Source organism: Jaculus jaculus, chromosome 5, assembly GCF_020740685.1.
Source record: "Jaculus jaculus isolate mJacJac1 chromosome 5, mJacJac1.mat.Y.cur, whole genome shotgun sequence".
In the NCBI taxonomy this organism is placed as follows: Eukaryota; Metazoa; Chordata; class Mammalia; order Rodentia; family Dipodidae; genus Jaculus; species Jaculus jaculus.
Window position 1 is genome coordinate 144506592 of NC_059106.1, and position 15296 is coordinate 144521887.

The window sequence follows — 15296 nt, forward strand, 5'->3', positions numbered from 1 at the left end:
GCCATGTACTCAGCTGATGCTAAATCTGACATTGTGAAAAACTTGTGTCTTACTTTCAGTCCAAGCCCTGTAGCTATGTAGGAGCACATTGAGACAGTTTCAATTCAGAAAGCAAACACAGCTCTGACCTCACCTGTATGTAATAATAGAAGCAAATACCATACCCTGAAGTACTTGCATTTTTCCTCTTCTTAGTCCTTGTCAGGACTCTCCAGAAAACAGACCCTGAAGCACATCATGTGTATTTCATGTGCATTTCCGTAATCCTGGGAGGGAAGTGAATCAGAAAGATGAGGGGAGAAAATATATCTGGGAGGACTACTGTGCCCACTGAAGATATAAAGCTGTGTAACTGTCTGAGTGGGATGAGTCTTAATATGGGCAGCTGAACGGTTGTATTTCAGAACTGTGTGAGGGTTATAAGGAAGCCCCACACAGTGTGTTCTTACCTAAGCAGCCAGGTCAACTACCCTCTCCAGAGTCAATGGTACTTCAGAAGAACACGCAGGCTCATTACCAACAATTTCCTCTATGGGGCTGTATGATCAGAGCTCTTGTTGCAATGGAAATGATGAGCTGATTTTGCTGTCATGATATGATACAGGCTTTGCTAATATGACTTTGTCCAGAGAGCAAGCAAGAGAGCAAGGCAGGTGGTGCAAATCTAAGATTGCCATACCTTTTGTAAATTTTAGGGGTTGCCACACAGTCTTTCAGATGATTGTCCTTATAGGCTGTGGCATTTTGAGTGACCACTTGGTAAATATTACTGTGGCACTCTGAGAGTACTGAACCCTAAAATTAAGTAGAATTAAGAAAACTGAAGTAGACTAGATAACTGACAAAACTTACTTCCAATTTCCATAGGCATTGCTGCATATACTCAATTTGATAAGGAATAAAATACAAAAGTAAACTTTAACTTTTAATTTTTAACATCCCATATACTCTGGATATGTTGATTTTCATAAGAAGACACTGGGAAAAATAAATTTGTGCAGCTAGGGAGATGGCTTAAATGGTAAGGTGCTTGCCATACAATCATGAAGAAGTGAGTTAGGATCAACCACTGTCCATGTAAAAGCTTGCTTCTTGTTGTATGCCTGTAGTCCCAAGACTTTGGTGGGAGAAACAGGAAGAATCCCATGGTTTCCTGGCTAATCTAGTTAAACAACTCCAGGCTTAGCAAGAAATTCTGTACCAAAAATAAGGTTCAGAGAGACTGAGTCAGAGCTTTGGTGTAGATTTCTGTGCATTCACAAGCACATGTGCAAATGCACACGCATATGTGTGCCCACTTATGCATGAACATGTATATGTATATAGACACGTGCCTCACTCATGCCCAAAAATGCACTAAAATTGTTGAGTGCCTTACAAAACAAAGATTTCAGAATCAGTTCACTGTTAATGCTTCTTAGAGCTTGTGTGTACATTTTCAAAGGACAGACATTGTAATAAAAGAAAATATTAAAATATTGAAGGATGACATTGAGAATGTGCATGCATTGTCTAATTCAAGGGCTGTGAAGCTAGCATTTTAGAGTATGATTGAAAATGGGCCAGTAGATTTGAAAGTAAATGACAATCCTTTTTCAATAATCTTCTTTTTCATGACAAATTCAGTACTTTGCATTTGCTGCCTATTCATATGCTTTGATGAGAAATGCAAACTACAGCAATGTGTCTAATGTGTAGACTAAAAATAACCCCCAACTGTATTTTAGACAACTATGAAGGCTAGACTGTATTATCTTTTCAAAGATCAGAACAAAGTCCCTTTCAGTTCAAGGAGAATGGATGATAAATTGCTCTAATTAGTTAATTTTAATCTTTGAGAGGAATATAAGCTGTCTACATATTTGAAGTGGTTAATTTTTTAGTGATTAGTTTTTATTTATAGGCAATGTACCAAACCACCTGGCTTATTCTTGGTCAAATTTGCTTTTCATCTTTCTCTTAAATTATATCGTACAAAAATTATTGAGATTTAAATGTGAATTACACTGAGCTCATCAAAGCTGTTTCTTTTACTTATCCTTATGCAAACAACTTTACCTCAGATGCTCAATACAAAGTATCAGGAACTTTCCAGTGACCCCTCCCTAATGAAATGCTCACCAAATTTTTCTGTTTACCAGACACTCCCTCTTATCTCTTCTACCTCTTCCTTTGCCCATCTGTCAACTGTTCTTCAGTCTCTTTTTCTTTAGATCAGAACTGTGATTGCTGAGGTTTCTGGAGCCAGGAATAGCTCAGCTAATCATGAAACTTACATCAGCAAGGCCGGTAGTGCCAGATTGTTTTTGTTGCTACTCAGGGAGCTGAGACAGAAGGGGAGCAGGTTCAGACTTGTCTGGGCTATATGTGAGTTCAAGGCCCATCAATGAGAAACCCTGTACAGAAATAAAACATTAAAAAAAAATAGTAGAAAGGAAGGAAGAAATGAAAGAAGAAAAGTAGGAAAGAAAGAAGATGGGAAGGAAGAAAAGAAAGGAAAAAAGAAAAGGGCTGGATATATAGCTCAATGGTTAGAGTGCCTGTCGATCGCCTAGCAAGTACTGGACCATAGGTATACGGCTCAATATCAATCACAAAATAAATAAATCACAGTAGCTAGGCTGAGTTTTGAAATTAAAAGTGTTTGAAGGAGAAAGGGAAATAGTTATTTGAGATGAGTCTCAAAATCGTATTAAAGTAGCATTCTTTCTCTTTCATAAAGATAAAATTTAGACAAACTTCTCAGGGTGATTCCAAGGTGGTTCATAATCATGACTTCAGGAATGAGGTGTGTGTGTGTGTGTGTGTTTCAATTTTAAAAGCTTAATTAAAAACTGTGAAATATTTGAAATTGAATATAAAATAATTAAGCCATATTTTTAACCAATTCTAAGATATTTTTCTTGTCCACCTTTGTCATTGTTGATAGCAATAGTTTGTTAAAATGCAAACCTTAGCACTTGAGTTTTTGTAACAGGTAGACAGATCACTACTCTGAAAACAAAACACGATTTTCCTCCATTTATGTGAACAAACACTCTTGACAGTTTTATGAGAGGACTTGGGGTATTATAAATATTGAAGCAATGAGCTTTTAGTAAGGTATACTGCCTTCCATGATGAACATTAGCCTTATCCACTCAGCTGAAAGCCTGAGTAGAACACACACACACACACACACACACACACAAAAGTTGCACCTCTTTTGAACAAGAAATGATTCTGCAGCAGGCAGTCTTGGACTTGAATTGCACACAGCATGAGCTTTTCCTTGGTATTCAGCCTATGTTAGCACACTGATTTTTTGTATTCTGTTGCCTAGGTTTGTTTGGGGAGCCCTTGTTTTCCTCTACACTGGACCCCATGTGTTATTCCTTCTAGCCATCCTACTTTGAAGGTCAATGAGTTACCAATCAGCTCACCGGGGTCTGTTTTTCTCTATGTTGATAGAAACTGTTAGTGGGTAAGAAGCTGTTCACACCTTGGTCCCTGGTAGCTTGGGCATCCCTATGTTGACAGATGCAGGCAATGGCAGCAGGTGGGTAGGAGGGTCCTCTTCTCTCACGCAGGGGCTTTCAGCTCTCAAGTGTAAAAGCCTTTGTGTGGCCTTAGAAGTTGGGACTTTGGAAGGAGCTACTCTTAAAGATTTCAAGTAGACTTAAGTATTGGCATTCATCAGCTCGTGTCAGTAGCCAGTGTGATGTTCCTGGATGTGTGTTGTTATGAGCCTAAATGTTGACAGGCTGCCAGGGGCCTTGAGCAACAACTGCTCTGTCCTGAAAGCCTATGCTCTTCACCTCCACTTGGGTCGCCTCCCGTGCTCCTGTCCAGGCTGCTTTCTCAAGCCGCTCATTTGCTTCTCCAGCTGTTAAGCAGCCAGTTGATTTGTCACCTTTACAACTTGTCATGTGGAAAATTTAAGTGTTACCACTGCTGACACTCTGCTTTCTCTGGGGCCCTGCTGTGTCTCTTGATTCTCAGTTACCACTTTGACCACAACTACAAACAGTAGGCAAGCACCATTCAAAACAACTCCCCCCTTTTATCTTAGCCTAAAGGTTGCAACACCAGTTTGAGAGAGAATGGGCAGACCAGGGCCTCTAGCCATTGCAAGTGAACCCCAGACTCATGAGCTACAATGTGCATATGACTTAGAAATTATTATACTAGGGAATCAAGCCTAAGCCCTTAGGCTTCATATGAAGGCTCCTTAACCACTAAGCCATCTCATCAGCCCCTTGTACAATCTTCTCAAGGCATTCAGGGAGTGTTCAAAGTGCTCAGACATGAAGGTAAACTGGCTGACTATATGACTGACAGTCCTTTGGTTCAAGACAATGAAGGCAGCAAGGATAGGACAACAGTTGCCTCTTATGGGAGTGAATTTCCTAATCCTCCTTTTTTTTTTTTTTTTTTTGCTTATTTGTAGGAAAATTAACACAAGAAGAAATTCTTGCCATAAGAACGTAAGGAACTTATCATTAACACTGTTGTGGGTTGAATATAAAATGTCCCCTGGAAGCTCATGTGTTTGAAAATTTTGTTACCAGCTGGTGGCACTTTTTGGGAAGATTGTGAAACCCTTTAAGAGAGGAGGCCTTCTTGGAGGAAGTGTCATTGGGTGTGGGCCTTTAGGTCTGTAGGCATCTTCATTTCTTGTTCTGTCTCTCTGCTGTCTAACCATGATGGTGGGTGACCAGTTATGCTCCCAATCTGGCTGGTGATGCTTTCCCCACACTCTGGATCCAAAATGAACCTTCCTTAGGTTATTTTGGTCAAGGACTTGTCCACAGCTCCAAGAAAGTAATGTGACACAAACTCTACTAGGTATTTCAACTTGCTCAGTACCTCAGACAGAGAAGGGATCTCATTGTCTGTCTCTCACATGTACAAATGTTACAAGCATCTTCTTAAACATTGCCCAGGGGTCTAGAGACATGGCTTAACAGTTAAGGGCTCTTGCTTGCAAAGCCTGACAGCCCTGGTTTATACCCCAGTACCCACCTAAAGCCATATGTACAAAATGGATCTGGAGTTCATATGCAGTAGTTTGCCCATTTTCATTCTTTCTCTGTCTGTCTCTCCACTTGCAAATAAATAAATTAAAATACTTTTATAAAGTAGTGTCTATATACACACTGGTTAGTTACCTATTCTTATGGGTTGGGTTGTGCCTGGGTGAATGTTGGAAAGCTTTTTATTTGTAACATTTAGTTTTCAAGATTACTATTTCTTTTATCCTTTTGAACTTCAGTAGAGGTTATTGTATAAAAGACAAAATATGGATCATTCAATGAAAGTGAAGTTGAAAAACATCTTCAGAAGAAAAAATAAGTCATTTGCCTGATTTTCATACTTTAGAAGATGACTTGTTAACAATGTTCCTCATTTCTCAAGAGTTCCATTCATGTACTAGGTATATATGGAGTGTGTGTTATTGACTGAATGTTGAACAAGATTTGATCACTGATTACAACATCCTTGGAGTCTAGGGAGAAAATAAATAAGTATATTAAGAGTTTTAATAAAAAATAGTGAATGCAATCAAAATATTCCATAGTTTTGTCTAAAGGCAGATTTTTTTTTTTTTTTTTGCACTGGGTATGGGAAGGGATTTTATGAGGGGATTTACCCAAAGTGCTCATGAACGCCCATGTTTAGTTAGCCTCTACATTACAAACCATCAAAAGTGCTGAAATCAGGGTGTAAAACTGTTGATAATAATGTTGTTTATACTTATACTGAAGTACTATAATCTCTGGAGGCTTGAGAGACACTAGAAATCATACATTATACTGATTCATTATTCTAGTACATTCCATTGCTATTCAGTGCAGTACTTTCACATGCATTAAAACAGTAAGATATCATGGGCTTACTATATTTATGGGATTGAAACTATTTTTCCTCTCCTCTTCTTTGCAGTGGTGGAGAAAAGCATTGAAAGAAACATGAAAAAATTAGTAACGGGAAAGATAGAGTCTCACTTCTGATTAATGGATCAGGTATAGTGTAGTATTGTGTGATCACTTCAACAAAAAGATCCTACAATAGATCCAATCATTGTGTTTAATTAATCGAAGTTTACTAATTAACTTTCCCACTCAATATATTATTACTAGCTTCATAATGCATCTATCAATTTGCTCCCAAACAGATAAACATAAGTTCTATGATATAATGCTTATCTTTTAACATCCAACAAGATTGGCCTACCTACAAATGTCCATTTTTAAATAAAATTTTAATTTGTATTAGTCAAAGTAGCTTGTGGCCTTGACAATTGAATGTGTTTTCACAGAATCCCATACCCAACTTAACAAAACTATTCATAAAATTCACAAGGAGCCAACTGTCAAGCATGTATTTCAAAATATTCCTACCTGTTGTTCTTCATCTGCTCTCCTAAACTGAGTTTTAAAAACTCCTTCATATGTTTGTGTTTGCATGGCTGCGTGAGCTCAGCACCCACACTGAAGTCAGAAGACAACTCTGCGATGTCTGTATCTAGCGCACTGTGAGGCTGAATCTCATGCTGCCACACCTGGCCTGGCAGACTGCACTCTCAGATGAGGTCACCTTTGAGCTTGGGATTCTCCTGGTTCCACAGCCCACTATCACAGGAGCATTGTGATCACAAATAGATGTGTTACTTTGCATCTGACTTTTTGTGAATACTGGAGAATTAAAATGAGGCCCACAGGCTTTGTAGGAAAGCAAATTTAACTGCTGAGTCATCTCCTCAGCCCCAAGAACTGGTAGTTTTATGGGCTTGTTATGGTCAGAAGTCAGTGCACAAGTATGCATGATACTATGTACTAATAAAGTTTATATCCTTAACTTCCTTTTCTCCTTCTGACACCTGATAGTACCTCAACTGTATTGATGTTAAAAAACAGAATGTCTCCTAGTGTCAGGAAGATACCAGACAAAACCAACTTTTAGCACTGAGAAAATATTTCCACTACAAAAATTATGACATGTAAGGAGATGTAAAAATGAATGTAAAGAAGTATATTTGTTTTGGAAATAATATTTTATCATCATTTGGTCTTTATTTCAGTTACTCATGACTAAAGAAGATGCTTAAGGATAGTTAAGATGTTTACCATTTGACCCCAAGTTGAAATGAGGCACCCTTTGACAGACTTTTACTAGGACACTGATGGACAATTAGAGAGAAAGTTACCACTTGTGTGCATCTTTGGACAGCCAAGAAAACTGTACGACTACCTATTTCAGTAAGTTTTTGTGCAAAGCCTTGATTTATACACCATCTGTTGTTAAAAGGCCGGTATTATATTGGCATTTCAGGAGGCTATCTAACAGTACAATATTTAAGTAATATTCAACATACTGAAATACAAAGTTTCAACCAAAATGCGTTACTTACTGTAAGTACGAGGGTCATGTCTACTCAGACACAAAGATGGAGGAGATGTTATGATCATCTGAAAAATCCTTTCAAACAGTGATTAAAAGGTAATTCAAACAGCACTATAAATGCAAAGAATGGCAACAAGAAAATAAGTTATAATAGATGATGGAAAATTACCAAAGACAAATGACAAAATTGAAAAAAAGAAACATGTTTAATTACAATTGGAAATTTCAATATCAGTCTTTCAATATTTGAGATCATGAAGCAAAATCTCATGAACAATACTGAAGAACACAACATGCTAAAAATGATGAGTAAGATAAGAAGTAAATATCTCAGTATATGGAAAATGAAAAATCCACTTCGAAATAACCCATGCATTAGGGAGCAATTAGTTACAGGTATTGAAATAAGTATGTCAAGCTTAATAAAACAATAATTTCATGAGGTACAGGTAAAACAGGACTAGCTTGGAAATTTCTAGCACTCAGTGTTGACTTTGGAAATTTCAGCTGTCTTCACCCAGCAGGGTTACCTGGAATAATTACATAGCTTTCTGAAAACAATGTTTGTTTGTTTTTTTTTTTTTAATTAGCTTTTCACAAGTTAATTTTGTGCCATCTCTTTTTTATATTATTTATTTATTTATGAGAGAGAGAGAGAGAGAGCAAGAGGGAGAACAGGCACACCAGGGCCTTCAGTCATTTCAAATGATATGCTACCTTGTGTGTCTGATTTACTTGGGACTTGGGAAATCGATCTATATGGCTAATGAAATCTATCAATTCATGGGCAAAATATTCAAATGTAAACTTTTTGTTATTGGATATTTACTATAGTAAACACAGAATGTAATAGAGAACAAGCATCTCTACAGAACAGCCTAATAAAAGGCAGCTAGCACTCTTACATCATGTCCTGACTGGTGAGAGCCTCCACTGATACATGGCACTGTTTATGTTCCAGGTGGCTTCACACTAAAAGGCACCCAGCTGGGAGGTCTGCCCTGATTAATGTCCTTCACACATCAGGTGCAGATGGCATGACATTTGTTGCCTTTGTTAATTTATGAGGCCTGCCTTATAGGAGAAACATTTCTCCTCTCAACTGGAATTACTTGGGAAATGGAAAGAACAACTCATTGCCAAGGGGCCTCATGAAGTTACCCAAACTAGCCGAAGATGAAAGAAGTCAGTGATGTGCCTGGACAGAAGCAGTGTGCACTGGTGTGCCTCCATAGTTCATACCTTGAAAACCAGATGGAAAGCAGTCTGTGAGGGGAGGCAACAGTTCAAATATGAAATGTGGTACCAGAGTTTGAATCAAGGGGGTCAATAGTCTACACTGAGTTGATATGCATCTTTGATCATCAGGGTAGCATGGGTTAAAGTTGTGTCTGATTACATGCGCTGATATGCTGAGAATAAGAGCGTGGACCCATAGGTACAGCTTTAAATGTGCATTTCTATGAGTGTTTGTGTTGTGGAGACTACGTAGGTTCTAAATAAAGAAATACATAATTTCTGCACTTCGAAGAAAAATCATAAAGGTTGCTTATGTGGTTTTAGGTAATACTATGTATTACTAAAGTTGATGTTCTAGAAACTATATGAGGACAAGAAAATACAGCTATTTGTTGAAGTTAAATAATATTGCAATTTGCAGGCAAAATCATCTCCACATTACAAAGTTTATTAAAATCTCAATTGGTTGTTTTTGATATATTCTTCAAAATCTAATATAACTTATTTCTTGAGAGTTAGTGTCTTAATTGGTATTTTGTGTTTTCAGCAGCAAGCCCTTTTGAACTTTTAACATTTTCAAAATGAATTTAAACCAATATATTTAAGATATTTCTTGAGTAAACTAGGACATAATGATATATATTTTATGAAATGAATTTATACTTACATGCACAAAATATGTAATTAGGGCTAATTCATAAATATACTAGCTAAACTTCTACACCAACCCCAAAAATAGTGTTTTGGACTTTTAGGAATATTCATTTATCATGGTGTCATTGCAAAACAAACAAATCATATTTCACTGAATGTCTGAACATATGGAGATGAGACATCTCATGAATTATATTTTGAATGACCTGACCTTACTGGATCCTTGACAGAAGGGTAAGTACAAAAAAGGACTAGTAAAAATGGAAACATATTAGTATACCAGATTTATCATAACAGTACTAAATGAAATAAAATATAGCACTTGTGAGATAACCTCACTACCTCATTCTTTTCATATCTTACATCCTAAAACATCATAGTATTTTAACATGTTTGTTAAACAGGTTCTCAGTGTCATTCTTTTTGCTTGATACTGGACAGTATACTGAAGCAAATAAAAAAATTCTATTTTTATTGGCACTTGTTATATAATAAAATTGCCACTAAATTCCGAATTTAAACCAGGTATAGTCAGCAAGAGAGTACATATAAATAATATGTGAACAAATGCATATTTAACTTCTGCCAATCGAGAGAAATTATACTAATATAAGAAATGAATGATATATAAGAATGTGTCATATAGGATGCTGCCTTCTAAACATGAAGTTACTGGAACATTCATGACCTAACATTGTTTCTTGTAAAAGATCAGCATAATAGTGGGATCATCAAATAGAAGAGGGACTTGTTGGAAAGATGCAGCAGTTCAATAGAAGTGGGAAGGGAAGAGGGAAATTATAAATAATGGAAGGGGATTATGATCTAAACACACTACATACAAGTGTTAAAATTGTCAATTAATGTTAAAAATAAATAAAAGCAAAAGTCAGAGATGACTTAAAAATGCTAAAGTTTGTATAAGGATGTAAACTTCAAATTGCAAATGTTTTATCAATGATTGAAATAGATAGTTTTGTTCTTCACTGCACATTAAATGCTCAAATTGTCCCAGATACAACATTAGTTAACCACAGATGGGAAGTATTATCAGACTACTATTTTTGGTGTGTCTAAATTAAGTTAAAATGTTCAAGTTCATAATTTATATCAAATAATTTTGATGAAAGTATGTTTTCTACTAAGTAGGACAATTGTTACTATTCTGCATTATCTTTGAAAGAATTATTTTACTATTAATATATGAAAACAGCATGATAAAAGTATATGAAAAATTGCTAAATGAGATATTACAGTCATAAATATTAAGCAATCAATGGGTATGCATAAGCATAAGCATGTTTGGTACATGTTATCTTAATAATTGACAAAAGCAATTGATACATTCCTTGGTGACAACAAGCAGTGAGTAATGAAGCATGACTGATGTGTTGTTCTTAAGCAAAATAATTTGTTAACATTTATTTATTAATATCTATTGTTTTAACATTTTGTCTACTTAGTATTGTTTTAAAAACTGCCAATTATATAGATGTATGAAATATTCACCAGAAAATAAAGACAAAATTCTTTTTATGCTTCAGTACTAAATTTTGGTTAACAGTATTTTAAATTTATGCTGTGATGCTACATTTTTTCAAGTAACCAGCTTATCCTTACAAATGAATGGATATAGAGTTGGATGTGGTGGGACATGCTTGTAACCCAAGCATTTGGGAGGCTATAATTGGAAGATAGTGAATAAGAAGCTAGCATAGGCTGTGTAGAAAGACTGTATCTCAAAAAAGTAGGCAAATGAAAGAAATTAATAAAAATAAGTGCATTTTGAATGACACTCTGTCTTCTGTGTGGAATCTTTATTTGTAGAAATCTAACTCAAGTATTCAACTTTTAACCTGACATCTTCCCAAAGCTACAACCATTTTTGTATGCCTTTTCATCCTTTTTATTATGTATTATTCAAAGAGCTTATATGTTACTAAGGAACCGTTCATTGATATAACACAAAGGTAGAACTAGTGTTTCGCTTATCATTTTCTTAAACAATTAAACATTTATTTTTATTCAAAATAGTCAAAGGTGTACTCTCTGAATTTAGTTGTAAGCTTCATTGTTTAATATGTAGCACACTCTTTCAGTTGTATGGCAGATACATTGCCTCTGGTTTTAATGAAGAAAAGATAATATTTTATGGCTATAGTCCTGTGAGACTTTGTGTTCTCCTCCCTTCGCTCAAAATCTGAAGTTGCAAAAGGGGGGTAGTTTTGTGAATATTTTCACTGTGATACCCTCCTCTACTTTGACTCACATTTCTTACTTTTTGTTGTTGTTGTTTATTTGTTTGATTGCTTTTTTTGAGGTAGGGTCTCACTCTAGCCGAGGCTGAGCTGGAATTCACTATGTAGTGTCAGGGTGACCTTGAATTTACAGCGATCCTCCTACCTCTGCCTCCCAAGTGCTGGGATTAAGGGCGTGTGCCTCCATGCATGTCTTATCTCACATTTCTTACATTTCTTGTCCTTGTCTGCTCTCTTCATAGGACAGTTTTAGTATTAGTCCTTCTTCATCTAAAAAATCACAGGTGAGTATTAAGAAACAGAAGAAATATTCTGTGTACAAGGCAATCTTTGCTCCTATTCTAATATTAGTGAACTTTACAAAGCACAATGATCCTGAATACAGGCTGAATATGAGGCCCCATGGGAACAGTGGAGTTCTTATGTCTCTCGCATAGCTCAGTCTCTGGTTCCTAACAGGATCCAAATGAGTAACATTTGTATGAAAGGTGTGGATTTATGGAGAAAACATAAATACACAGCTCAGCTTTCCTCATAGAAGCAGTAAACTTCCTATATGTATTAAATAAATTGGTTATTATATGAGACTGCAAATATATCTCATAGCCCATTGTAAACTTATGATTTATGTACAACAAGGGGATCTCATTTGTTGATGAAATGAATGCAAATTGGATATTTATTTTTCCCTTTGCTCATTGAGAATTAGGGATAGAACCCAAGACCTGGCTCATGTCAGACAAGGACTCTATCCTGAGCAGCAATGCCAACCCTCATCTTTTGTTTATTTATGAGTATGTACAGGTTTGTGTGTGTTGTGCATTGTGTGTATGTAATACCATGTACGTATACTGTGTATGTCTATATTTAAGCATGTATATAATATAATGCATACGCATATGTATGTATGTATTATGGGTATGTACCTAGCATAGCAATCCACAGTTCCATTCATGTTGATGTAAAGGACAGGATTCCATATGCTCCTCCCCTTGAGCCCATAATTTGGCTCCAAGATACCATCTTTATGGTTGATTAATATTTCACAGTGGTTTCAATGTCACATTTTCTTAATCCAGTCATTATGTCATGAATATTTAAGTTGATTTTACCATTCAATACTGAATAATGCTATAATAAATATGAGTGGATAGTCAGATATGTCTTTTCAACAGAAAGATTTCATTTTGTTATATATGGGATTGGTAGCTCATATTGCTGTTCTACTTTTTTTTCTAAATTTTGAGAAAATTAGATTTTATTTTACATAATAGTGGCATCATTTTATATTCTTAACAATATCATACAAAAATTTGCATTTTAGCCAGAACATGCTATCTTTTATGCTTTGGATAATAGTCATGTCCTGAGAAGAGGTAACAACTCAATGTAGTTTCAATGTGCATTTTGATAACTAACCATGTGGAACATTTGTGTATGTGAATATTTATATATATATATATATGTATGTGTGTGTGTGTGTGTGTGTGTGTGTGTGTGTACATGTCTTATGTTGGTCTATTACCCATTATTTATTCAGGTTCCCTTTCAACTTTGCTATTGATCTTATGGAGTTTAATATAAGTTCTGGATAATAATTCTTCTTCAGATATATCACTTGCAAATATTTCCCATTCCTTGCAGATTTTCCTTTGAATCTTATTTCCTCTGCTTTCAGTATATTTTAAGTTTGATGTATCCCCATTTTTTTCATATCTTCATATTTTCTGTGCTTTGGAATAGAAAGGGACATTATCTTTGTTTTTCCTTATTTAAAAATTAGTAACTACTTTCTAATTTATGCCACAACTTAAATTCATCTTCTTAAAACAGATGAATGGGGAGGAGGAAATGTATTATTGTGTCCATCATCCTAATAGAAGCATGTTTTGCATATATCTTAGCATTATTTCATTTTGATAATTTGCTCAAATGTGCCAATGGAGATAATTAAAGTTTATACCACAGGAATGGCATAGCTAAATCCTTTGTGTGAGAGTCAAAAAAAGCACTTTGATAAGGAAAATGAAAAGATTGAAAATTTTCTAAATAGCTTTACTTGTGAGAAAAAAAAAGCTAAATAAATAAAAAGGAGATAATGGCTTGTTCAGGACATGGTTGGAATAATCTCTTTGGGAGGAAACCAAATGGCTTCCTATTTTTTTTTTTCTTTTAATCCATGCCAAGAGATTTGAAGAAGAAAAAAGTAATTAAATAAATTTCTTTATATTTACAAAGGTACTGGAAATGCTAATAATAGTGCAATTCTAATAAAAGCATTTCAGAAATGATCACATTTTTATAGGATCAGAACTTATTTTGCTCTCCAATTACTCATTCCTATTGTCACATGCCTCTCTGACTTTTATCTTACTTCTAATATTGCCTAAAATTCATGCTGTTTTGTCACACAGCATTTGCAATTGTCCAAATATACTGTCTTCAGTATTTTATCATTATCTCTTAAATCCACCAACTGTGGAAAAGGTCACACCTTTGTTCACTAAGTTGGCTCTTCACTTTGCTTTTGAGTGCTAGCTAATAGACTCTCACTATTGCTTGCTGCATCCTTGCATAGGTTTTCATCACCTGGCCTACAAGACACTCATCCACAGTTTCCCTGTTGCCTCACTGATTCTGCCTTTATTTTTCATTTACTTCTTCCTCTAACCTTAACCATATGAAATAGCTATGGCATAGTTAGGGTTGAGGCTAGGTTAGTATTTTGCCTTCAGCTTTTCTCCACTTCTTGGTAGGTTGCCTCAGTCATTCGCCACAATTAATTTGAATTCATCTGTTTTTTGCTATTGTAACAGAGACTTTTAGGCCAGGTATTGTTTAAGGAAGTCTTATACCACTATTCTATAGGATTAATTTCATCAAATAACCATTGGCTCAACTCTGGTGAGGGTTTCATAGTATGATGCCTGAGATCCCAGGTGTTTGCCATCCAACATTCCTGGCATTTGATGTGGATATTGGGGATTGTGCTTAGGTCCTCATGCTTGTGAGGAACGTAGTTTACTGACTGAGCCATCTCCTCAGCCCCACACCACTTTCAGACTTTAATAGCTGTGCACTGACTCCTGTGGACCAAATTTTCTACAAAAGAACTCTTGAGAGATGAAACATGTTAAGGCTATAACATCGTCCTTTATATAAATAGCAGCACTAGTCTTCAGAGTCTTGTTCCATTTTTCTTCAATTTTTTTTGGCTATCCTTAAAATACAAGAAAATAAAGATTTATAAATGATGAACTATTGTGTCCATATGAGATACTAATAGAGCATACAAGCAAACAGGTAGGCTGGAGAGATAGCTTAGCTGCTAAGGCTCTTGCTGGCAAAGCCAAGTGACTCAGGTTTGATTCCCTAGGACCCATGCAAAGCCAGATGCACAAGGTGGTACATGCATGTTGAGTTCATTTGCAGTGGCTGAAAGCTTTGATCCACCCATTTTCTCTCTTTCTCTCTCTGTCTTTCTCTCTCTCTCACACACACACATACATGCATACATACATACATACATAAAACGATTTTTTTTATGAAAGCAGAGAGCTTTGTTTGTCCTGGTCTTAAATTTGACAATGATCTGGCTGACAGCATGAGAAGTTATTTATATCCTGAAGTTCTTGAATTCAAAAGTTAAACATATAGATTTGGGTTCTGAACATTTTTTGCATCATCCTGAAGTTTTCAATGATCATAGGACTTGGATCACTAGTTTGCATTAGATGTGGAGATTAAAAATAAACTGTA